The following is a 25,152-nucleotide window of genomic DNA, read 5'->3' on the forward strand; positions in this document are numbered from 1 at the left end:
TATTGTACTTGCGCACATTATTATTAATATTGTGTGTTTGTACATTTGATATGGGGTATCGGATATAACACATAGTTGAGAGTCCAAATATTTTTGCTAAAATTTTAATAATAAAATTCACACCATCTATAGATCATGTGCCCTCAAATATGTAGTATAAGTTTAATATAAAGTCTGAAGAACATTATGTTAAATTTATTAATATGATAAAGCGAAATTATAATTAATTAAAATGTATAGGATATGGGATAGTCAGATTAAAATAGATATTTTGAATTTCTCATTATAATATATAACTGTGCGAAAAATATCAAATTATTTATTTAATTTTTGAATCATAATATTATATAATAATTTTATTAATTTATGGAGGAAATGCGACGTAAAGTGAAAAATTTTTACCATTAATTTGTCAGAAATTGCAGTGAGTTAAGGGATGAAAAAATTTTATTTTAAGAAAAAATAATTACTTAGTTCCGGGCTTCATTTTATATCATACTTACTCATTTATTATTTACGTATATGTAAACTATTGCAATTAAGATATAACCAATGGAAAATGAATATAGGTACTACATAAATTAAATTATTTTTACATAATGTTTAAAATTTGAATTTTCATAATTTTATACTCAAGGATTTGCATGACATTTGAATATTTTTGAATTCATTTCTTTTATATACGCCTTCATTTACTCTCTTCTACAATATTCTATTATAAGTTCTATAATTGTTGAATAGCCGAAGAGAGGTCATGAAAATTTTTAACGATGAGTGGCTTAACGACAAAAAAAATATGAAAATTCTTATGATATTTAAATTTAAAAAAATTACTAGTACAAAAATGGCATTTCATTTGACCTGTAAGAGCCTAAAGGCAGAATCTTAAATGAAGAAATTTTGGAAATAATTACAAATAAACTATAATTATTTTAAGTAAGTAAATAGCGTGCATTTAAGTATTGTAAAAAATTGAAAAGAAAAGGAGGATATAAATTTTGCAAGAATATGTTTTTTTTCTTTGTAAATCTTTATAAAACCATAAATGATAAATTATTTTCGGATATCCTGTCTCTGCGATAATATTTATATAATAGCAATAATATACTAGTTATACTTAATAAAGCGATCATTTATACTTAATGATTATATTATTATTATTACAATAGCGAATACAAAAAAATGTTATTCAAACATAAAAAACAGCATACAAGAAGAACAAAACTAAAGCCTCTTGAAAATTAATTTCAATTTAAGTAAGAGAAAAAAAAAATCACCCTCATTTTATTGCAATAAATTTGAATTTTCCTATATTTTTTTTTTACAATACCACAAAACACTTATAAACTACACTCACTTTGAGTTCCTTTTTTTTCCAGTTTCTTTTTTTAACACTGAAGAAAAAAAAACGCATTTTGTTTTACCCTTGATAGTTTTGTTTGGCAATCCTCGAAAAAAACGAAAAATAATAACAGCATAATAAACAACAGCTTCCGAATATAAACATAATAACAAACAATGAAGTAGCAAAAAAAGGGATTAAAAGGATTTATTCATTTATTTCACATTATTGAAAATGACCAATTTACATTCAATAATCACTTTGTTATATCACCCCTAAAAATAAAATTTCTTATTTAAAAAAAAAAACATACAATGCATAAAGTTACAATAATTCCTAAATAGAAGGACATGTAGATGCTAAGATTATTGGCATATTTATTAAAGGCGCAAAACCAGAATGAACTTTTTGTTTTTTTTTTTTAATTCGGTAGCAAAATTCGCTATCGAAATGAAAATTTCACATATGTAAAAAATTTACTATTAAAAAATATACCATATAAGAATGACATTTTTCTTTTATTAACCCTCACATTCAACAACAGGATAACATTAAAAAAACAAACAAAAAACCAGCGGCATTATAAAATAATTGTAAAAGAGGAAAAAACGAAAAGTGAAGAGGAAAATTTTTATACCACATTAAGGTATACGTATAGCTGAAAATCACAGTGGTTGGTAAATATTTTGCACCAATGCAAATATTTCATTTGTATGTATAGATGTGTAGATGATATTGTATTTTAAGTTAGGAATAATAAATCCTATATGACAGGATTTAGGAAGTAAAAAATAAAGAAATCAGCTGTAAATGCGAAGGATTTGTGTGTTAAATGAATACAGGGTGTTCTTAAACGATTTATTAATATGAGATGGAAATTATATATAAAATAATTTTGAAGATTAATTTTATATTAATTAACAAAAAAAAAAATTTGAATAAATTTCTTCCGAAATACCAAAAATTTTTTAAAGAACTAATCAAATTCTTAAGATTTATATTCGTTAACACTACTGTATAGATAAGAAGTATAACCGAAGAAAGCGTTTCCGAAAAGTGAATTTGTGTACGTATACGTAACATAGTGTACAAATTTTTTATTCTTCCATTGCGTTGTAGTAGTTTTCTGAAAGAATTCACTGCATTTATATTTCTACATCGAAGAATTTTCGGATTTTTTATGGGATGTAAATTTCGCCTTCGCTATATACAGCCTAAATTTATAGCAATGGCTGCATACATTACACAGCGATGCATATATGGCATATGCCTGTAGTCATATATTAAAATCTTAAATGCACATTCTGACAAATGTTGTACACTTTTGCATGTTATTTAAAAAGTCAGCAATACTGCATATTGTATGTAAAAATATTGAAAACAAAGAATTAAAAATAAGCAAACAACTAAGACTAACAAAAAAAAAAATAAATAAAAATAAAAAATAAAAACAAGATCAACTTGACAATTAGAGAACAGAAAATCAGATTAGTTTTTAAGGCTTTATTGAAATTGTAACTATATAACAAACAGCCCTATATGAATATATGTACTTAATGTTGTTGTAAATATTCAAAATAATTTTATTGTGAAAAGGATATTTTTTTCAAAAAAAAAAAAAAATCTGTTAATAGCTTAAGGGTTTTGTCGCGACAAATAAAGAAATTAGTACAATTTCACTTTTTATATTCATCTGATGAATAGTTTCAATTATAGGTGTATGTGTGTAATATGCATATAGTTTTCAATTGTACAGAAAAAAAGAACCCAGAAGATCCTTTTATATTTTGCGTTTTAAGATTTTGACATTAGAATTAAAGAATAAAAATTAAAAGTATTTTGTCCTTTTTATAAATATTTGTACGTGTGAACGTATAACAAATTGTAATTTTGAAACGCCCCATTTATTTTGAAACAGATTGAATATTCTTATAACACAGCAGTGGTATGCAGGATTTTAAAAGTAGAAAATTATACTACTTATTTAGTAAAGTTCTCATTATTTTATTATACCCGTACGAACGTATGTTCGAAGGGTATACTAAATTTGCCTTACCGTTTGTAACGCTAAGAAATAACGGTGTTAGATATAGACTCAAGTGTATGTTTTTGATCAGCGTCAAATTCTGAGTTGATTTAGCTTTGTCTGTCCATCCGTCCGTCCGTCCGTCCGTCCGTCCGTCCGTCCGTCCGTCCGTCCGTCCGTCCGAACGATAACTCAAAAACTAATTGAGCTAAGCTCACCAAATTTTCACAAATGATTTATTGTAGTAAGTGCCAGAACCCTATTTAAATTGGACGTGATCGGGTTACCGGTTCGGGTAGCTGCCATACAACTTCAAAATTTATTTGGTTATATCTCAGAAACTATAAAAGTTATGGTATTGAAATTTCACACAAACGAATATATTAGTAGGGCCAGTATGCCCCATAAAAGTCGTTGAAATTACTTGGCTCCTTCTGGTACCTGCCATACAACTTCAAAAGTTATTTGGCTATATCTCAGAAACTATAAAAGCTGTGATATTGAGATTTCACACATGTGAATATATTAGTAGGGCCAATATGCCACATAAAAGTCGTTGAAATTACTTGGCTCCTTCTGGTACCTGCCATACAACTTCAAAAGTTATTTGACTATATTTCAGAAACTATTAAAGCTATAGTATTGAAATTTCACACAAACGAATATATTAGTAGGGCCAATGTGTCTCATAAAAGTCGTTGAAATTACTTGGCTCCTTCTGGTACCTGCCATACAACTTCAAAAGTTATTTGACTATATCTCAGAAACTATAAAAGCTGTGATATTGAGATTTCACACAAGTGAGTATATTAGTAGGGCCGATGTGCTTGATAAAATTCGCTAAAATTTCTTGGCTCTTTCTGGTAGCTGCCATACAATATCATTAGTAGTTTGGCACAACCAGTATTTTGAATAACACATAGTACTCGAAATTTTGCATAAATTCATATAGTTATACGGCAACTTTAAGTCATAGTCTGCCCCGTAGTTAGTTATGGCACATTAGTTATTCGCACATAGGATAATAAATTCGTACGGGTATCACAGAGTTGACAAGGTCAACTCTATTTTTTTTCTCGTTTTTAAAATAATTCTTTTGTTAATTGTATTGTAGATATATTTTTGTAAGTTTGTATATATAGAGTACAAATAGACAATAATAAAATTTGAAATTAGGTGTGAAATTTATAAAAATATTTTTGAATAATATAGTTTTAATAAAAATTTAGGGAGGTTGTTCCAGTAAATGATATGTTTGGTAATATTTAATTTGTTTATTTTATTTTTGTAAAGAGTGTATTGGATATAATAGATGTAATAATTATATAATGAGGAAAAAGGATGAATTTTTCTGGTTTAAAGTTATAAATTTTCATCTTGATCTCATATTTTATAATTAGTGCTATTTACCTTTGGAATTATTGAACTAAAATTATTTTTAATGTATTTTAGGTACTTATCGTATTTTAGTATGATTGAATTACATTATCATCTCTATTGATGCCTATACATTACAAAATTATGTAATTGGAGCATTTGAAAACCGTATTATCGGATAGTTCAACATTTTACGTGGTGAATGAATCCGAATTGTTAAAGTAAATACAAAATAAATGCATGTACACCTTATTTATTTACCTTTGTTAATCGCATGTCCTTGGGCGAGAACTAATATACTTATTACATTACATTGAATTATTAAAAGATTTGTGCATTTTTCTATAAATACTTCGAAATAAAAGTGTAAATATATTATTAATATTGTATGAGAAAAAATTTTTATGTAATATGAGAAATAATATTTTTTTGAATTCTATATAACAATTTGAGATTTTATGATATTTGTGGAACATTATTTATATAATAATAATGTAATTAGTTGACAATTATTTTATTATTAGAGAATTTGAAAATTTTTAATATGTTATTTATATTTCAGTGTAAAAATGATTTAAGATAATCATGCCAGTCTCTGCAATCGTTTCAGATTCTTTCTACAGCAGTCTCTGCAACTTTTGTAACTAGTGCGATGGACATTCATAGAGAGGAGAAGACATCCTACTCTCTAGGGTCTTCGCAGTTGTCTCGTGTAATCTCTATATTCAAGAACTCAAGGTCATCTCCTTTTGTTCTATTGCCCTTTCAAAGATACCAGTGAGACGGAACAAAGCAGTCCCTGTCAAAACCCCTGGTCGATTCTTATGCTTACAATCGCTTAGCGGCCTCCTTACTAGCAACGTTACAGAGAAGATTAGCATGGCTCTGCGCAAGGATGATACGCAAAATCGTGAAGCGTTCCACATTTTTTAGGGGCCCAAAACCGCACTGTCACCTCCTAGTCGTGGGCCCCGGTAATGGCGGAGGATAAAGGGGTGATTGAAATGATCAAAGTTACGTTCGTGTCGTGGTCATGTCTCACGGCGAGCCTCTTGCTTTGTATCCATATGTCAGCCCTATATCCATATGTCAGCTGACGACAGGCGTCCCAAGTCAAGGTGGAACAGCATATGCCGATGACTGCGTGGCTAAGGGGGAGCTTAGTCGTTAGTATGCGGACTCTGAATACCAGGCGCATTCCAGTTTAAACGAGCCTTCCCATGGTATGCCGGGCTCTGCCATGGGTGACTATACATCCCGCGCTACTCGTGGGAACAAAATGGAGAACGTAAACAATAACAACAACAACAATAAGAACAACAACTGTGACAAATACAATAACTGCAATAACAACAACAACAACAACAACAACAACAACAACAACAACAACAACAACAATAACAACAGTGACAATTACAACAACAACAACAATACTAAGAACAACATTAATATAAACACAGTTAGTGCTGCAGTTAGACCAGACGGACGCAGAGGAGGAACTCTGTCACGCCAGTAGAGGAAAAGGCGGCGCCTCCGATGGAGGCGAATAATCAGGATTCTCTTGGAGCTATTATCCAACAAACTGAGGAGGACCTGAAAAGGTTGGACATCAGGGAAAAAAACAATATTTCTCTGGTGCATCCAAGCGGCGTATTGCGGCTTATATTAGGGATGGCATGTCCCCAGAGGAAGCTCGCAAATATGAGAAGGAAAGGCTAGAAAAGCTGACGGTCTGCGGATGGGGTGTTGTGGCCGACCATCCCCAGAAGAGGGAAAGGTCAGAAAGCAACACCCCTGATGCAGGGCCGTGAAAAAAGAGATCAATAAGGCTATCCGAAGTCCAGATGGGGAAAATCAAAGTAGCCATCATATATGAAATCCATAAAGTTGTGGATTTTCATCCACAATTCACTGCAGCGTTGCAAAGGGATGGAAGGATATCCGTAACATGCAACAATCAAAACACCAGGGAGTGGATAACCAATGTCTGCACGAAGATGAAGCCTTGGGACGGTTGCAACGTCGTGGTGCTGGGTGGCGACGACATGTCCAAACAGCATGTCTGCGTCACCTACGTACCCAAAGACGAGACAACCGTCAGTCTCTCCAGGGACAAATTTCTAAGTAAGATAGGGAAGCAAAATCTCAGCCTCAAGATGAGTTCCTGGAGGGTGCTGAGGATGGATAAGGAAAAGGACGGGGGCTGCTCCATCACCTTTTCCGTGGATGATTCCGGATTGGAAGATCTACGGAAAGCGGAGTTCCGACTTTTCCTGAACTTCTTTCGTGTTACCGTTCGAGTTAAAGGAAGAAAATACTCTCAAGGTGCTGGCGGCAGGGCAGGAGAAAATAAAAAACGAACGCCCACCGCGACAACGACGAGCACTTCAGTCCAACCAAAAGAGCCAAAACTCATTGAAAAGTCTGAGATCGCTCCAAAAACGGCGGAAACGGAAGGACCATCGACCAGCGCGCCGGATACAAGCGTCCCGGGTGAACCAAAAGGGCCCAAGCCCATTGGGAAGCCCGGTACTGCTTCGGTATTTGCTGTTGGAGGGGCTAGTGTGGCACCTAGGACGGAAAAAGAGGCTGTGATAGGGCAGACGCCCACCAAGATGCGTAAAAAGGCGGCAACGGGAAGCAAGGCTCATGTAAAGCCTTTGTCTAAAGGGCCAAAGCCCATAGACAAGAGCCGGAGGAAATGATATGGCTGTGAGGTGCATCCAAATAAATCTACAGCATGCTAGGGCATCTACTGATGTTCTAGCTCATAGATTTATGAAAGATCACCTCGATATCGCCCTTATTCAAGAGCCTTACATAGTGAAGGATCAGGTTAAGGGCCAACAGCTGAGCTATTGTATGATAATGCAACTGGGGGCAGGCCTAGGGCTTGTATTTTGTTTAGTAAAACGCTAACGTATTTTCCCATTCCAGATTACTGTTCTAAGGATCAGGTAGCTGCGTTGGTGAAGGTGAAGTCTTCGGGGGTTGAACAGAGTTCATTGTGTGCTCATCCTACCTCCCGGGAGACTGTGCCCACCCAGACGAACAACTGAAAGATCTAGTGGACTTTTGTGGAAGGAGGAACTTCCAACTAATATTGGGAAGAGATGGCAATGACCACCACACCGTCTGGGAAAGCAGTAATATAAACAAAAGAGGAAAGTGCCTACTTGAATTTATATATAGCAATAAATTAATGGTTATGAATGAGGGCAATAGGCCGACATTCATAAATGCAATTACGGAAGAGGTCCTTGACATCATCCTTTGCACTGAGTTTATCGGCAGTAGGGTTAGGGATGGCATGTCTCAAATGAGACATCCATGTCTGATCATAGACAGATTAGGTTTGATATCATGGTCTCTGGGGGCCTGGCTGAAGAAATGTATCGGGTACCCCAATCCACAGATTGGAGTCAATTCGAAACCCTCCTCATGGATGGGATTGGATCCATTCCTGTTTCTGTCAGAACCGTGATGGATATCGTGCTAGCGAGCGAGGCTCTGACGGCGGCTATTACTAGTGCCTACCATGGGAGCTGCCGCGCTAAGCCGAGGCGGAGCAATAGGAAGTGCTCGTGGTGGAATGAAGAGCTTTCAAGGCTTAGACTAAAGACCAGAAAGCTATTCAATAAGGCCAAGGCGTTGGGTTCGTGGGAAGAGTATAAAAACTCACTCACGAAATACAATAAAGAAATTAGGAAAGCGAAGAAAATTTCGTGGAGGGCGTTCTGCTAGGGCTTTGATGAACTCTCCAGCAGTGCGCGTCTTCACAGTTGGGCCTAATGGAACGGCCTGATGGCTCCATGACTGAGAACGGAAAGCAGACGTTGGAGCTTATGGCGTCAACGCACTTTCCCGACTCGGAGATTCTTCGGAATCACTCAAATTCGGTCATTAAACCGAGGGCATCCTGGCCCAGGACGGATGACTGGCAACGATCCCGTCTGGTCTTCACGATGGGCAGGATTAGATGGGCTGTTTTCTCTTTCAGGCCCTTCAAATCTCCAGGTGATGATGGGATGTATCCTGCATTTTTGCAGAGGGGTTTCCAACATATCGCTAAAACACTGTTGGAAATTTTTCGTGCCAGCTATGCGTGAAGTTACATCCCTCAGGCATGGAGGGTGGCTAAAGTGACGTATATTCCGAAGGCGGATAAGCGGCCAAGCAACCACCCAAGGTCTTTCCGTCCAATCAGCCTTACTTCTTTTCTATTGAAAGCAATGGAAAAAGTGATTGATAGATTTATACGGGATGATGCACTGGGAAGCAATCTTTTGCATGAATCTCAGAATGCCTATCAGTCGGGAAGGCCTACTGTACTCGCTCTGCAGAGTCTGGTGAGGGTCCTTGAAAACTCACTGGAGGTGCGGGAGGTGGCAGTTGGCTGCTTCCTTGATATAGAGAGATGGTGAGAAGGCGTTGGGTTAAATATAAATCCAAGCAAGAGCAGTTTGGTCGCCTTCACCAGACGCAGAACCAGGGATAGATTAACGAGCCCAATTCTGTTTGGTTAACGTATTAGTTACTCTAGGTAGGTGAAGTATCTGGGGGTAACCCTGAGTGATCGTCTCTCCTGCAATACCCATATAGATAGAGTTATCGGGAGGGCTACGGCGGCCTTGTGGACGTGTAGGAGCTTCATCTGGGGAAACTGGGGAATTAGTCCCAGAATAGCACTGTGGCTATATACGGCTCTTGCTAGGCCCATCGTAACCTATGCGTCAATTGTATGGTGCCGTAAGGTTCAGGAGGCGGGTGTGCGGGCCAAGCTGGAAAAGCTACAGAGACTGGCCTGTCTGGGAGTGACCTGCCGCCCGGACATGCGTGTATGTGCAACCTTTGACCCGTATTGCACGGTGTTCCAGACCGAAATACACGCAATAGAGATCTGTCTGAGAATCAATTTACAAAGGGGGTATAGAAACCGAACCATCTGTGTGTTCTCGGACAGCAGGGCTGCACTGCTGGCGCTTCGTTCAGCTCAGATTACATCCAAGCTGGTCTGGGGCTGCCTTGCTGCAATTATGGAATTGGCATCGGAGAACAGAGTCAAGCTCATTTGGGTGCCGGGCCATAGTGGCCATGCGGGCAACGAAATTGCCGATGGGCTGTCGCGGAGGGGATCTGGGGCTGACTTTGTGCAGCCGCTGTCTTTCTGCGGTTTGCCTTCTTCCGCCGTGGGGCCAGGCTTGCCTGCCTGCTCGCGGCGGAAAGCGTCCGTCACTGGCGGGAGACGAAAGGGTGCCGTCATGCAAAGGTGTTTCTTTCGGCGTACTCCAGCGGATTCACCGCAGAGTTGCTGGGGATGAGCAGGAGCCGGGTTTGCACTATTGCAAATTTCTTCACGGGGCACTGCCCAGTGAAGTACCACCTGCATAGGCTGGGGAAGTCGGGCTCCCCCCTGTGCAGATTTTGTGGGGGTGGCGATGAGACCGCCGTGCACATTCTCTGCGACTGTCCGGCACTGCCTGTTCGGCACCGCAATTGTCTTGGACATGGGTCCCTAAGTGTTCGGGCACTGTTGTCCAACTCCCTTAGGGATATCTCCGGCTTTGTGGTTGGGACGGGGATATTATAGGCGGGAGCGTGGGGAGGCTACAATAAGTCAAGAATGGCTGTGGTGGCTTGGGGGGTTACTCCTGTCCCCTGAATGATTTGGGTACAATGTCTCTCCTTTCCATCTTGGGGACAAACACTACCACGCCAGGGTTCAGTGATGCACTCAAGAGCCAAACTGCTTATTCTTAATATTCTTATTAAGAAAGGCATAATCTTCTCCAGTCCGCGCTGTAGGAGTAGCAAATACTGTATGCTGGCGTGAGAGTGCGTCTGCGGAAGGAAAAGACACTTTTGCTTTCCATTCCCATTGTAGTCGCCGGCCTTTTTAAAGATGCCGTCGCTGGCACCCTGTAACTAGTCAGAGGTCAATGTAGCTTCGCAGCCGCCGGCGTTTGCGCTATGTAGAAGGATCTAAAGCTTCGTTTATTAAATAAACGACATTTGCAAAACAGGAAGCATAATGAATTAAAAAAAAAATAATTTTTATTACCGCGCAAGAACAACATTCTACGCAGTTTTAAAAGTGTAGTTTTAAAAGCCGCGCACAATGTAGTTATTGTGCGGTAAAATTGTATTTAGAGTATTATAAATTTTTTTTTTCGATATCAATTTAGTATCCATTATAATCGTAATTGATTAAGCAATATCAATTGCATAATATTATCTGCGAACTATAGCGAAAAAGAACACGAATATTTGATAGAAAATCAAATATATAAGGAACATGAAAATTTTATCGCAAACTCAAATAAAGGTGTAATTGTATCGGGACATATATACATATATATATATATATATATATATATATATATATATATATATATATATATATATATATATATATATATATATATATATATATATATATATATATATATGATATATACATATATATAGAAAAAGACTTGATTTATATATATATATATATATATATATCAAGTCTTTTTCTGTACATAATATCCTTTTTCTCAAAAACTGTTTTATTTTTTATATGTATATTGAACTTGAACACATTTATTCATAAGTTTTTAATAATTGGAGTTTTGTATATAACATTGTTTTCTTTCGTTGCATCTCTTCTTTAGCATCTCTTTCTGAAATTTGCTGGTAATATATGTGCAATGTATAGAAAATACATATATTATTAGATTCTCATAAGTTCTATTCACCTCTTGTCCTTTTGGCTCCATTACTATTATTTTTTTCGTCTATAAATTTTATATAATACAATCATCATCATCTTTGATGACAAGCATATCAGGATATACATATATTTATCTATGCATAGATAATGTCTATTCAATACATATGTAATATAAATAACTATATTATAAGAATAATTTTCGTTTGTATAGGAAAATTCTTCAAAAAATGTAATAAGAACAAAAACACAAAGGAAAATAAGAGAAAATTGATGATATCAAAAGAAGATAAATTGGATGGTCGTAAATGATTTCCGATTTGTACAGTCATTGGATTATCGTTAATTTTGAAAATCTTATTGAAGGAAGTATAGGGTTCTCATTCTTTTTCACTTTTTATATATATACATAAGTGTGTATGTGTATGTACATATATTTCCTTTCTTATATTTTGCAGAATGAAAAGAAATTCTATTGGGATTGAATTAATAATGGGAAATAGATAAATTTCGTTCAGTTTTTGTGTTAGTTTAGTTTTTTTTTGGTTTTATAAGAAAAATAAAACATTTTTCTATCATTGTGTTTTATTTTTCTCTTTTTCAAAAAATTTGCGAAAATCCTTTTGTATAGATTTTAAATTTTTTCTTTTGATTTTACTCACTACTAAATTATTATAGTTCCATCTATCATCAGGATAATAAATTTTCTATTGATTATATTATTATTTGAGATTGAAATTTTAAAATTTATTTGTTCAAATGCTAAAATTTTAACCTCAATGTTCATGTTTTAAGGACCGTACCCATCAGCACATTCCGACTCATATTTCGTTTTGCTGATTTATCCTCCAACATTTGCAGCGATATCCAATGTAACTAGATTAGCGGACTTTATGATAGTACCAAAATCAGAATTTTCTTCAAAACTCTCCTCATTGAGCTCCTTTGAATATACTTTCGGTTTTATATAGAATTCTAACTGATCTACGAGTATATTTATTTTTAAATTTTACATGTGAAAATTATATACATATATTGAAACTTTACTGTACGTATTTATGTAAATCTTGTATAGCTAAAATTGCAAGACGATGTGAATATGTGGGTAATTGGAGATGACTTTGGGAATAGAGTTAGTTATAAATAGAAAGAAGTAGCTAAAAAATTTATTTCAATTCTATAAAAATTTTGATTGTCTGTAAAAATTTTGATTCTATGTATTATAATTTTGAGCTTATATAAATATTATTTACTATATTACAGATAAATAGAAATATGTAATATAATAATGTATTAAGTAAAGGAGGGAAGGAAGTGTAAAAAAAATCAAAAGCATAATTTTCGTGATCTTGATTGAATATGATTTTTCAATTTTTTTTTCACAATGTAATTTTGTGTTGTGTGAAAATTCTTTTGAAATTTCTTTAATATTTCATTAAGGATTAAACATTTAAACTATAGAAAATATATATATATATATATATATATATATATATATTATATATGTATATGTATATATACCGTCGAGACATCTTATACATATTATGCTTTACATGTGTGTATGTGAATATTATATGCCTATATGATATTAAGAATGCCTAAAAATTGAAATTCTAAATTGGATTTGTATAGAGAAAAACGATAGACAAAATTGAAATTTTTGAAAAATCTTTCTAACATGCTTTTGATTTGACTTAAATTTTAAAATAAATTAAGGAATATGATTTTATTATATAAAATTGTTATATAATGTATAATATTGATGAACAAATAAAAATAATTGATAAGTTTTTGCAATCAATTGTTAAATTTATACATATTTTATGGCTCCTTGTTATATTGTTGGAAAAAACTATGTAGAAATTAGAAGTTAAAATATTCGTAGCAAAGAATTTAAGAAAAAGAACTCTGTGGTTACTCGTAATAACTTTGTAGTTTTGTAGTTTTTAATATTTTATTTTAAGTAACACGTATTTTGTTTTGGACGATGTACGGTGCACATTTTCATAGTTTCAGTTAGTTTCGAAGTTGTACGGAAGAAAGCGTTAATATAAATTCCGAACTTCATTGTGTTACACCCAACATAAAAAGTTCTTATAGAAATTGAATTACACCCTAAATAAGAATTCATTATTCTCATATTTAGGGGGTAATTTATTGAATATATTATTGAGTAATCTTAAATATTCTTGTAAATAACAATGGTTAAATAATTTTATTGGATTTTCATATAAAAAATAATTGTTAACATTAGAAACACTAACTTATTTTTATTAAGTACAATATTATTATATGTATAAGTGTGTATATATAGTCTTTAATGTAGATAATTTAATTTATTAATCTTAAATGTTTTTATAAAATAAAATCACGTTTCTTGTATAATAAGATTTCAATTTCATATATTAACACTGTAAATATACAATAATTACATACACACACTTAAATATTAACTATAAATTTTTAAGATAAGAGGATGAAAAATTATAAATATAAATTTTTTTTTTCTATAAAAGTCACATACATCCCTTAAATAAATAAAAAAAATAAATTGTTTTCCAAAAATAAATTATAAAAATTTCGTTGATTTTTGTACAATATTAAAATACGTGCTCTTACGAATATTTACAACAATGACCATGTATGTGCGTATGTATGTATGCCGATCGTTATAAATATTTATTACTATATAAATAAGTTTGTATCTATACATTTTAGTTAAATAAAATAGAAACCGGAAAACGGAAACATTTTCCTGATTTAGAAGTTTTTCTCTACAAATTATTGAATACTAAAAATTTTGTTTTTGTTTTCAATAAGATGAAATGAGAAAATTAAAGATAAGCCAATTATTTAGATTATAACGAGATCAATAAATGAAATATTTAATTTTATATTTAGTTTTTATATACGTATGTATGTATATAGAAAAGATGGAAATTTTTTATTTTATTTTGACAATGCAGCAAAAAATTAAACGAAAACAATTAAATTTTGATTATTATTTGTGAAGAAATTAAAGCACCATTTTATTATAGGTCTATTATAATTAAGAATATTGTTGTATTTTATAAATTATAAAATATATAACGTAATTTATACTGTGAATTCCCTGCTATGAATTAAAACAAGAATATTTTCGATAGACCGGGTTTCAATAGATTGGTAAAATTCTTTTTGATTATTTTACGCAGTAATGCCAAATATGCCAATGTTATATAGAGAAATTTTTCCAAATTTAAACTCATATATTTTCGAAAATCGAAAAAAATTATCGCAAAACATAGAAAATATTCCGGTGTATATTATCGGAGGAATGTGTTTACCCTGAACTTTCCGAATCGTTTACAAGAAACTTCTGTAGAATACCACAGGTAATAGGGTTGAGACGTTCTCATTATATACTGGGAGATTAGGATGAAACTATAGGTTATGGCAATTGTTGCAGTTAAAATTCCTACCTTACAAGCAATATTGTAAGTGAGCCTTATAGTCATATTATTATAGTAAATAGGTAGATATTTGTATGAAAATTTGTAATAATGTCCACCAACATACATGAATCAAATGCAGGACATTCTGATTTTAACTTTCCTTTAACAAATTAAAAAAAAAATGTTTTTTTTCTTATTCTTAGCTTATACATACATAAATTTCGAGTACTGAAATTTCTTTAAGGAATAAGAAATTTCTAAAATTTTTATATTTGAATTTGCTTTAAAATTCAAAAGTGTGCTCATATACCAAATATTTTCATTTTAATTTCTTATTTATCTTTTCTTTTTTTAATTTACAATGAATATCTACTATGTATACATATACTCGTATACTTATATATATATAATAAGGAGCAGAAAGAACCGAAAAAGGAAAAGAATTATGAATAAAATCAAATAAAATTTCCTCGGTCTACAAAATTATTAAAGTTTTTCCATAATAATTTTTAGAATAAAAGAAACAAAAAAAAAAAAGAAAGTGGCCAACTACTTAAAATATAAGATTAAAAAAAGTTTTGTTATTATTTTGTGGCGTAAATATTTTAAGAAATTTACAAGATTTTTTTGATTAAATTTTGAAAATTGGTTTTTTGAGTAATTAAAGTTGATGACGTTGCTTAGAATTTAATATCCACTTTTAGACTGCAAGGAACAGTAAATTTTGAAACCGGACTAGAATATACATGCATTTGCTCGTGTACCGTTACTAATAATAACATATAAGTGATCTACTTTATGTCACTAACATTTTTAACCCTTTGCACTATAATTGTTTTTCCAATTTGTTCTCGGCCAACTCTCATTTAATTTTTCTGGTTTTGATATCATATGTTAGATATGAAGTAATTACTTGGAGAATACACTCAATACTAACAATTATTGAATTGCGCATGGATGAATAACTGTTTTGTCACGCCAGAGATGACTTCAGAGTTTTAAAGAAAATATTTTTGTCAAGCCAGAGGTGACTTCATAGTGCAAAGGGTTAATATAAGTAAATCACTTCACTCACAAGATTTGTTCTTTGACATCATCACTTATTACAGTAATAAAATTTAAGAATATTGGCCACATTATTTTAAATGTGAAAAGATTGTATAGGGAATGTTGGCAAAAGAAGTTCAACCACATAAATATAGAAAATATAAAGAAAAAGAAAGAGAAAAACTATGAAAATGAAAAAGAAAGAGAGAGTGAAGAAAAAATGGAAAAAATTGTGTGTAATTGAATTTTTTAACCAAAGTGAATTTTTAAAAATAAATTTCGTTTTTTACTGTTATATTTTTGTACATGCACATTGTTGTTGTTTATATAAGCGGCATCAAGCGGTGGTTAGAAAAAAGCTCACTCCCTCACTCTCTCCCTCTCTCTCTCTTTCTAGTATTCAGTACAAGGTTCTTTAGAATTTTTTATTTTATAAATAATAAAAAAAAACAACACAATAAAATGAAAAAGAAAATTTTCCTGACATTTTTTTTTATTTAATTTTTTTTTTCAAATTTAAAATTTTATTTTATTTTGTGGTTTTTGATGAATTTTTAATATGGAAATTATTTTGCGAGCTACATAAGAAATTTACTTTTAAATTCATTTTTATAACATAACAGACACATAACATATGTACATGTACACCTACTTTAATATATGAATAAATTATTTTTATTTTCATTTCTACAATAATATTGTTGTATGTATAGTCATGTTCGAATATCTAAGTGTAAATGAATGTGTATAAAAAAAGTAATTTATATAAAATTTTGTTTTGTAATTTGCTTAAGGATATTACATTGAAAATTATATTTGGAATTTAAATTTGACCATAAATTCTTTTTCAACAAAAAATAAAATTTTAATAAAATTTGTTTTTTCCTTGTACCCATACATATATGCATACATAGTTAAGTAATATCCTTGAAAAAGAACAGAATTATATTAGAACTAAGTTAAAAACTAAAAGTAAACATGAAAAATTAAAAATTAAATTGAAAATGTAATTGTGAAAATAAATATTATAAAATATTCAAAAACAAGAAAAAAAATTAGGAAAAAACAGGAGAAGAATTAAAAATACAAAAAAAAAATTTTTTGTAACAACAAACCTTTTGTAAATTAATTAAAGAAGAAAGATGAGAGCATGTTGCATATAGGGAGAAATAAAAAAATTACCGCAAGATGGCATAAGATTTTATCACTTATACTCGTACATTCAACTGTATAAAAAAGGAGATTTATAATGAAATTTTTAGGATATTGCAAAAACACTTTATCTAATAGATTAGAATTTTGTTAAAACTATACGTTTTTGGACTTAAATTCTCGTAATTGAATAAGTCTTGTAAGAATAAAAGTGCCGATGCCATTGTTAGTAAATGCAATATGCCGCTTTTAAAAATCTTAAATATTAAATTACTTACTCTAAGTTTTATTTTTGATTGTCCAATATTGTAAAATTTTTAAATTTGAATTCATATTATTATGGTATGTAGTTAGAGTAATCCCTTTTGCTAAATTGGTCATTGCAAATCAAATTGATCATTAATGAAATATTAAAATATTAAATTACAGTGGATTAAAATAAAACAATATAAAGAACGATGAGATTAAAATTTAGATATTAAGAATTGTTTGAAATTGATTTTTTTGGATTTAATTGAATTTCTTTGTAATGCCGTACAGGTCATATAACATTTTCGTAAATGAGAGTAATATTATATATTAGAGCAATTTTCTGAAATTTCGTAAGATACGAGAATTGTATACTTCATTAATATTGCAATTGTTTTACAAAAAAATTTATAGTAAATAAGTAGAATTTGACATACATTTGTAATAATTAATAATTGAATATTCAAAATTTTTATTGGTTATCTTAGGCTCATGGGGTATAGTGGGTGAAGTGTGTGTAGAGTTGCCGCTTATGCGGATGATGTGACAATCCTGGTCTCGGGTAAATTTCTGGAAGTACTTAGTGAAATAATGCAAGGGGGTCTTGATAGACTGGATGGCTGGGCGCGGGGGTGCGGTCTTTCTGTGAACCCCGTAAAAACGGAACTGGTATTGCTCACGAGGAAAAGGAAGGGGTTTGTCCTGCCTAGGATGGCGGGGGTCGAGCTGGGTTTGGCGGGTTGTACGCGATACCTGGGCGTGATTATAAATAGTAAGCTGCTGTGGAGGGAAAACATAGAGAATAAGGTAAGGAGAGCCACGAATGCATTGTTTGCCTGCAAGGGGGCGGCTGGTAGATGTTGGGGAGTTAGTCCTCGAATGGTCTACTGGTTGTATGAGTGTGTGGCCTATTCTAACGTATGTGGTATTAGTCTGGTGGCCAGCGGTGCTTCGGGATAGGGAGAGGAGGAAGTTGGAGAGGGCGCAGCGTATGGCGTGTGTTGGGATGACTGGTGCATTGCGTACTACACCCACTTTAGGTTTGGAGGTTATTCTCGATCTGGATCCGGTGAGTGAGCAGGTGAAAGCGGCGACTGCGAGGAGTGCCTTGAGGCTACAGGCGACGGGCATACTTAAAAACAGGGAATACACATACAGTAGGATTCTGGGAGAATATGGAATGCGGCCTATGGACACTAGGCCTGATTTTGTGGTGCCATATACCGACTGGAGGGTTGATTATGGGGTTGTGGTTCCACAAAGGGAGAATTGGAGTGCGGGGGAGTTATGCATGCATGAGGAGTTATCCATCTACATGGATGGTTCTAGGACCATGGATGGTACGGGGGCGGGGGTCTTCTCCAAGGAGTTGGGGATAGAGACATCGATTAGGCTGCCTGATGGATGTGTGGTCTTCCAGGTTAAATTTTGGCGGTGCTCAGGGCGGCAGAATTTGCTGCCACAAAACCGGTGGGGGGATGCGAGCTGGAAATTTTTGGGTCGGCTTTGGTGGGTCGATGCAGGGGAGCTCTTAGGGCACTTTGTAATATGTGCAGGGTGACTGTGTGCTGGGTTCCCGGCCACAGCGGGATACGGGGTAATGAGATGGCAGATCGTCTTGCGAGGGCTGGGGCTGGCGGATATGTTGACATGGTAGACGCGTCGGTTCGACTGCCGCTGGGAGCTTATCTTCCTGTCATAGATGGTGAGTGTAGGAGGAGGAGAAGGGTTTTGTGGACGGAGACTCACACGTGTAGGGTGACTAGAGCAATGTGGCCTATCAGGGACGAAAGAAGGACGAGGATGCTGTTGAGATATAATAGGGCTGATCTCAGTACACTGGTTGGGGTCCAGACGGGACATTGCCTTTTGGGTAAAATGGCCAGGAGGTTTGGTTGTGTACGAGTGGGGCCCCCTCTCTTACTTACTTACTTACTTAGGGTTGAGCTATTAATTACAACGAATTTAAGCTATCACTTAAAATTTTATTAACAATAAAGTTTCTTGCTTAAATTAAATTAAAAAAAAAATCAATACTTAAAGGAATTTTCAATTAAATAAATTGCCTACATAGAGAAATCAAAAATATTAAAAATGAAAGGGATTATTGAATTATAGTAGATAATTATAGTAGTAGGATGAGTACCCCCTATAAGTATGTTAAATATTAAGAAATTTAAATATGTGTGTAAATATTTAATAAAAAAAATTAATATTTTTTTGTGCAATTTAATAAAATTTAAAATTCTAATAATAGTGAAATAATTTAATTAAGATTTATTATAATCTAATTAAAAATTTTTTTTTGCTTTTTTTTGGTTTTTGTTTTTTTAACAGTATTTATATCATATATGTATTTAATAATAAAAATCTACTCGTATAATTGAATTATTTTAACCCTCATATGAAAATCTTCTTAAAAAATAAATCTTTAATTCCGGTATATAATAAAAAAAATTATTAAATATTTCAAATTCTTCGGTTCTTCTTCTTTTTTATTAATTATATATTTTCCATTCCAATTCCAAATATATTTGAATAAACATACTTTATAGCTGAATAGTTGGTAAATTACAAAACAAATTCAAAAGTAACCCGCATATCATTTTCTTGTCAGTTTGATATTATACTTACATATTTAAATACGATTTGCTTGTATGTATATGAGGATGTTACATATTGTAGAATTAAGAAATTGTACATGTCACGAATTCTATATTTATCGCATTAATAAATAAAATTTTTACATTAGAATTATGCCACAAAAATATTCTTGATATAATCTTGTATATATTAAAACTCTTGTGTACAAATAAAAATCTATTTTATTATTTATACATAAATATTTTTTGCCATAATATGTAAAATTTAAAATAAATGTGATTATTATGTCAGTTCAATAATTGATAGCCCATAAATGTATGTTGTGTGTAATAATACAGTGAAACTTCTATATAACGAACCGATATATAGAAAATGTTGGCTGGATACACAATTTGTTGCAATTCCCCACTTAAACTGTAAATTTGCTGACGCGATAAAAAAGAAGTTTGTTATATAGCTGGTTTGTTTTATGGAAGTTTTACTGTATTATAGAGAGTAGAGTTGTGTATGGTTTTATAAACTCGAATTTTTTTAAAAATCATTTTGTAAAATTCGTTTAAATTGCGGTAATTACGTAATTTTCAGAATGCTTTTCTTTATGGCAAGATCAGAAGCAATTCTATTTGCCTGACTGATAAAAAATTTTTTATTCACAGGGTCGAGCTGGTGACATCGTTATAATTGTGACAGAAACTTTTGATTTCTAAGTAAATTTAGTTTTAGCTTTTAATACACTTAATAATTTTATTTTTAACAGTTTTGTAGTTCATACTTTTTCCTACTTTTTACTAATCTTTTATCTTATACAAGAATGTAATCTTAATCCCGTTCTTTTACCAAATAATCCCCTTATTTTAAAAATTTTCGACAGATTTTGAAAAATTTCTCAAAATTCTTTAGCGATCTAAAGAGTTCTTAAGTATTTTAATTAAAGTTGAATCATCTTCTATGAAAAAACAAAACATGAGGAACAAAAGAGTTAAAATTGTAATTTATATTTTTGTGTATGCTTAAATATACAAGAGTTGAATTTATAATTTAATTCATTGCCTCTCAATTATGGAAAATATCTTTTACAAAATTTAACATTGCTCTTTTATAATTACATGTACTCGTATATATGCTCTTATATTATAATGCTCTTATATACAATTATATATATATATGTATATATATATACATATATTTGAAATATGAATTAGATATGTGAATAAAATTTAACCCGATTAATTGTATAAATAAAATTTTTCCTTTAAATGTCAAAAGAATTTTTTTATTATTTTCTGTTTTCGTTTTTTACTTAAAAATTATAAAATAAAATATTAAAAGGCGGCGGCGTCAAGCGCAACATTTCAAAAAAAAAAATAAATTTTTTTGATGTTTTTTTTTGATTCTATTAAAAGTAATTATAAGAAATTATTATTTTTTGACTTTTATTGTTATAAAATTTTAATATTTTATTAAATACAAAATCATATGACATTCTTTTATACTCGAGAATACACCATCTATACACAACAATTATAATTAATTTAAAAGTATGACAGCATAATAGTGTTATGTGATGTGGAATGTGTCAAATGAAATTTTACAATTTATATAAAATGATAAAGATGGTTTTAAATATGTATATATGTATGAACATATAAAAAGTGTTGGAGTTTATTAAAAAAGTGTGTCAGAATTAATTAATAATTATCTTATAATATTTTTTTTTTGGGTGTAAATTGATTAATTATTTAAGAAATGAGTTTTATTACGCGTTTGTATAAACGTGTAATTAAAAGAAACTCATAATATTTTGGGGAGAATAAAAGAGTGTATGTTTGTATATATTATGTTTAGCAGTAATGAAGTAAAAATTAAATTTTGAGCAATTAAAATTAATTATAATAAAAAGGAGAAGAAAATTTTCTTTTACAAAACAATTTTATTTATTTGACACAATGTGTCAGTATTAAACAAAGAATATATAGAGTGAAAAACTTTTGTTGAGATCATTTATTGAGAAATTGGGGGGGTGTGGGTTAAAATTTTAAAAATTGTGTTCAAAGAAATCAAATTAATTTGTCAAATTTAGAATTTTTATGATTAACAAGTACTTATTATGAAAGTTTTGAAGTTTTTTTAATGTGTAGTAAATTTTAACGTAATAAGGGTTTTATAAAATAATATTTGGTTTAAGTTTAATGTGTTAAGTTTACCTAAAACTAAGCATTTGGCCGTGATTCTTTAAATTTTAATTGTACCTAATTCTAACTCGAAATCAAGTTATTTCGTTCATTTGACAACTTTGCAGATAATATATTCATAGATATCCCGTAATAGGGATCCGAAATAACGAGTTCTAACGTTAGATATTAGTTATATAATATAAATGATAATTAAATAATAAATAATATAATTAAATTCTTAAATTTACTAAATTTTCTGCTCTTATTTAGTATAACTATTTATAAAATTCATAAAATTATCATAAAATAACAAATTTTTTACTACTTCTGCATGTTTTCATTAACTGAATTGATAATTACCAAATAATAGTTTAAATATTGATGAAATTAATAATTATCTAAATTTGAAAGAAAATCTAAAACCCTATTGTAAATAAATAGTTATTTTTGACATCATCGCATATAAACTTTGAACTTTAATATACGATATATGTATATATTAATCAATTATATCTACTGTACTACTGAAATTTCGAATATTTCTCTGATTTATTATTGGGCTTTACTTTATATAATCAATGATATACAAATCATGTATAAATAAATAATTAATTTAACTTAATATAATGGCTATATACGAGTACATGCTATACGTTTCATGAATTTTAATGATATATTCATAATAACATTGATGAACGTAAAAGATTTTTTAATTTCTCCCTAAATCAATTTATTTGTATTCTTAATATTGTAAAATAATCAATCGTTTTAATATTCGGAAATCATAAGATAATTTATTACTATTATTTGCAAAATACACAATTTATATAATCATGTATATACATTTTATAAGAGTAAAAGGATCTATTAAGTAAAATTGTAATATTTCAATTGATTTAGTGGTAAAAATTGAAAGGATATTTCCTTTCAAAATAAAATAAATAATAGTATTAAGGAATAATATAGTGAATGCATTTGAATTATTTAATACGAATGTATTATGTATGTGTTTATTTAGCAGGAAGTCATTTCAAAATCTGTTTATCGATAATAGTTTTATTTCACATATATATTTACAAGAATAATTTCTATATGGGCGAATACAAAATTGTCCTTAAGTAATAGTGTAGTAAAATTTAGTTAACATCACACTATTTAATCCTATTTTTGTTTCTCCAACCCTATTGCAAAGATTATTTTCTCATTTTGTCGTCATACAGTGTGATTATTATTGTTGTAATCTTTAATCTTTGTTAGTTTTATATTAATTTTTTTTTTCTATTTTGACAATATTATATCGGATTGTTTGTATAATGAATGCTTCATGTATTTACAGTGAATATTCGAAATATGTATTTTAAATTCATTATATGTTAAGTGTTAAATTATAAAAATCATTGGTTTTCTATTTTTTAAATAATTTTTAAATTTGAAAAATATTATGTTTATTAGTTTAATTTTGTTGTGTGTGTCATCTTTTTGCTTGTCCATGCAACGGTTAATTAAGTGTAATATCTAATCCTACTATGCTTAATAAAGTGTAATTAATCTAATGTTTGTCGCATTCCAACTACAGTCAGTCTTCAAGTCTTAATAGCCAGCAATCATATCGATGATAGCCATTGTTAACACAGAAAATAAAATAGAGAAGACCTTATGAAATCGGTCCAAGATGCCTCTTGTTTTAGCTCGTCAGTGACTTCATTTCTCTGAATTACGATGTGATCTTGCGCCCAAATGAGCGTAACTTTGTTTTACACCTCCAAATCATGTATAACTGCATGGTAATTCCACATATTTAGCTAAGATATTAAAAACAGAAAGGAATTTCAAATTTTTTAAACACAGAAAGGCAGTAACTTTCTTTTTCTTACGGTAAAAAGACGTGGGTAATTATTGTTATGGCAAAATGGCTTTTAAAATTAAACGTTATGTTAAGCAATTATTATTTTTAAATATTTGATATGATCTTTTTCAGAAATACTGCGGCAGTTCAATTTTTAGAACCATCCATTTGGAATGATATACTTCGACTACCTCAAAGATCATGGTGTTAGGTAATTTGAAATTATTGAAATTTCTTCACTGTATTCCCAAAATTTCAACAATTTCGGACCTTTACTGCAACATTTAAGCATATTTGTTAATTTATACAGATAACATATTGAAATTTTTTACAAAATTGAAGTAAATATCCTTAAAATTTCAATAAATTTTCCTCTTTCGAACACATACATATGCTGTATAGAATATTTTGCTCAAAGTTTTAGTTTTTATCCTTTATTACAATACTTGATGTTTACATAGTGGAAATTGTAATTAAAAGACGACATTATATTAACACTATTGAAAAATCTAAATGCAATTTTATACTTTTATTATAAATTAATACTTAAAATATTTTATAATTTTAACGGAATTTTCAACAAGGATATTATATGTATGTATTGCTTTTTCTTAAGTATATCCTTTTTATAGTTGGTGGTTATAATAACGATTAAATTCATTTTTGTTTTTTTTTTATTTTTTTTATTCTTATCATTATTTATTCCGTTAATATTTCATGAGTATTTCATGTTTTTTGTTTTACGTTTTCTTTTTCCGGTTCGTTTATATTGCGCACACTCTTCAACCCAACGGGCGGTCCAGCAATTAGAATTTACCGTTTTGTTTTTCTATTTTACAATATTTTTTGTTTCTTTTGTACACAGAGTGTGCATATACATAGGAACAAGAGTTTATTAGAGAAGAGAATATTTTTTCTTTTCTTTTTGTATTTCTCATTTTGTTTTCTGCTTTTCTGCACAATTATTTTATGATCCCTAACACCATATCTTTTCTCTCTGGCTTTCTATTTGTGGTAAAAAATTGAGAAAAATTGAAATGATGAGAAAGTTTCAATAAATTCTAGTAGATATCATAAGTATAGTGGAACTTTAAGTCTAGTCTAAGTTCAAAATAAAATAAAAAAAAAAAACAAATCAACAAAATAATAAAGAAGAGAAAGAAAATTAAAGAAAAGATTTAGTAGAATT

At 30.9% G+C, this 25,152-nt stretch overlaps 1 protein-coding gene and 1 non-coding gene across 2 annotated transcripts in view; one reads left to right on the forward strand and one right to left on the reverse strand.

Moving 5' to 3' along the window:
* Positions 1-25,152, reverse strand: part of LOC129608242 (uncharacterized protein DDB_G0292186-like) — a 142,113-nt gene that overhangs the window by 22,818 nt on the left and 94,143 nt on the right. The gene's annotated exons all lie outside the window — the stretch shown is intronic.
* On the forward strand, positions 5,572-5,675 carry LOC129608576 (U6 spliceosomal RNA). Its single transcript, XR_008696897.1, has one exon. It is a non-coding gene; the product is annotated as a U6 spliceosomal RNA (small nuclear RNA).

Source organism: Condylostylus longicornis, unplaced genomic scaffold, assembly GCF_029603195.1.
Source record: "Condylostylus longicornis isolate FDR11 unplaced genomic scaffold, ASM2960319v2 ptg000031l, whole genome shotgun sequence".
Taxonomy (NCBI): Eukaryota; Metazoa; Arthropoda; class Insecta; order Diptera; family Dolichopodidae; genus Condylostylus; species Condylostylus longicornis.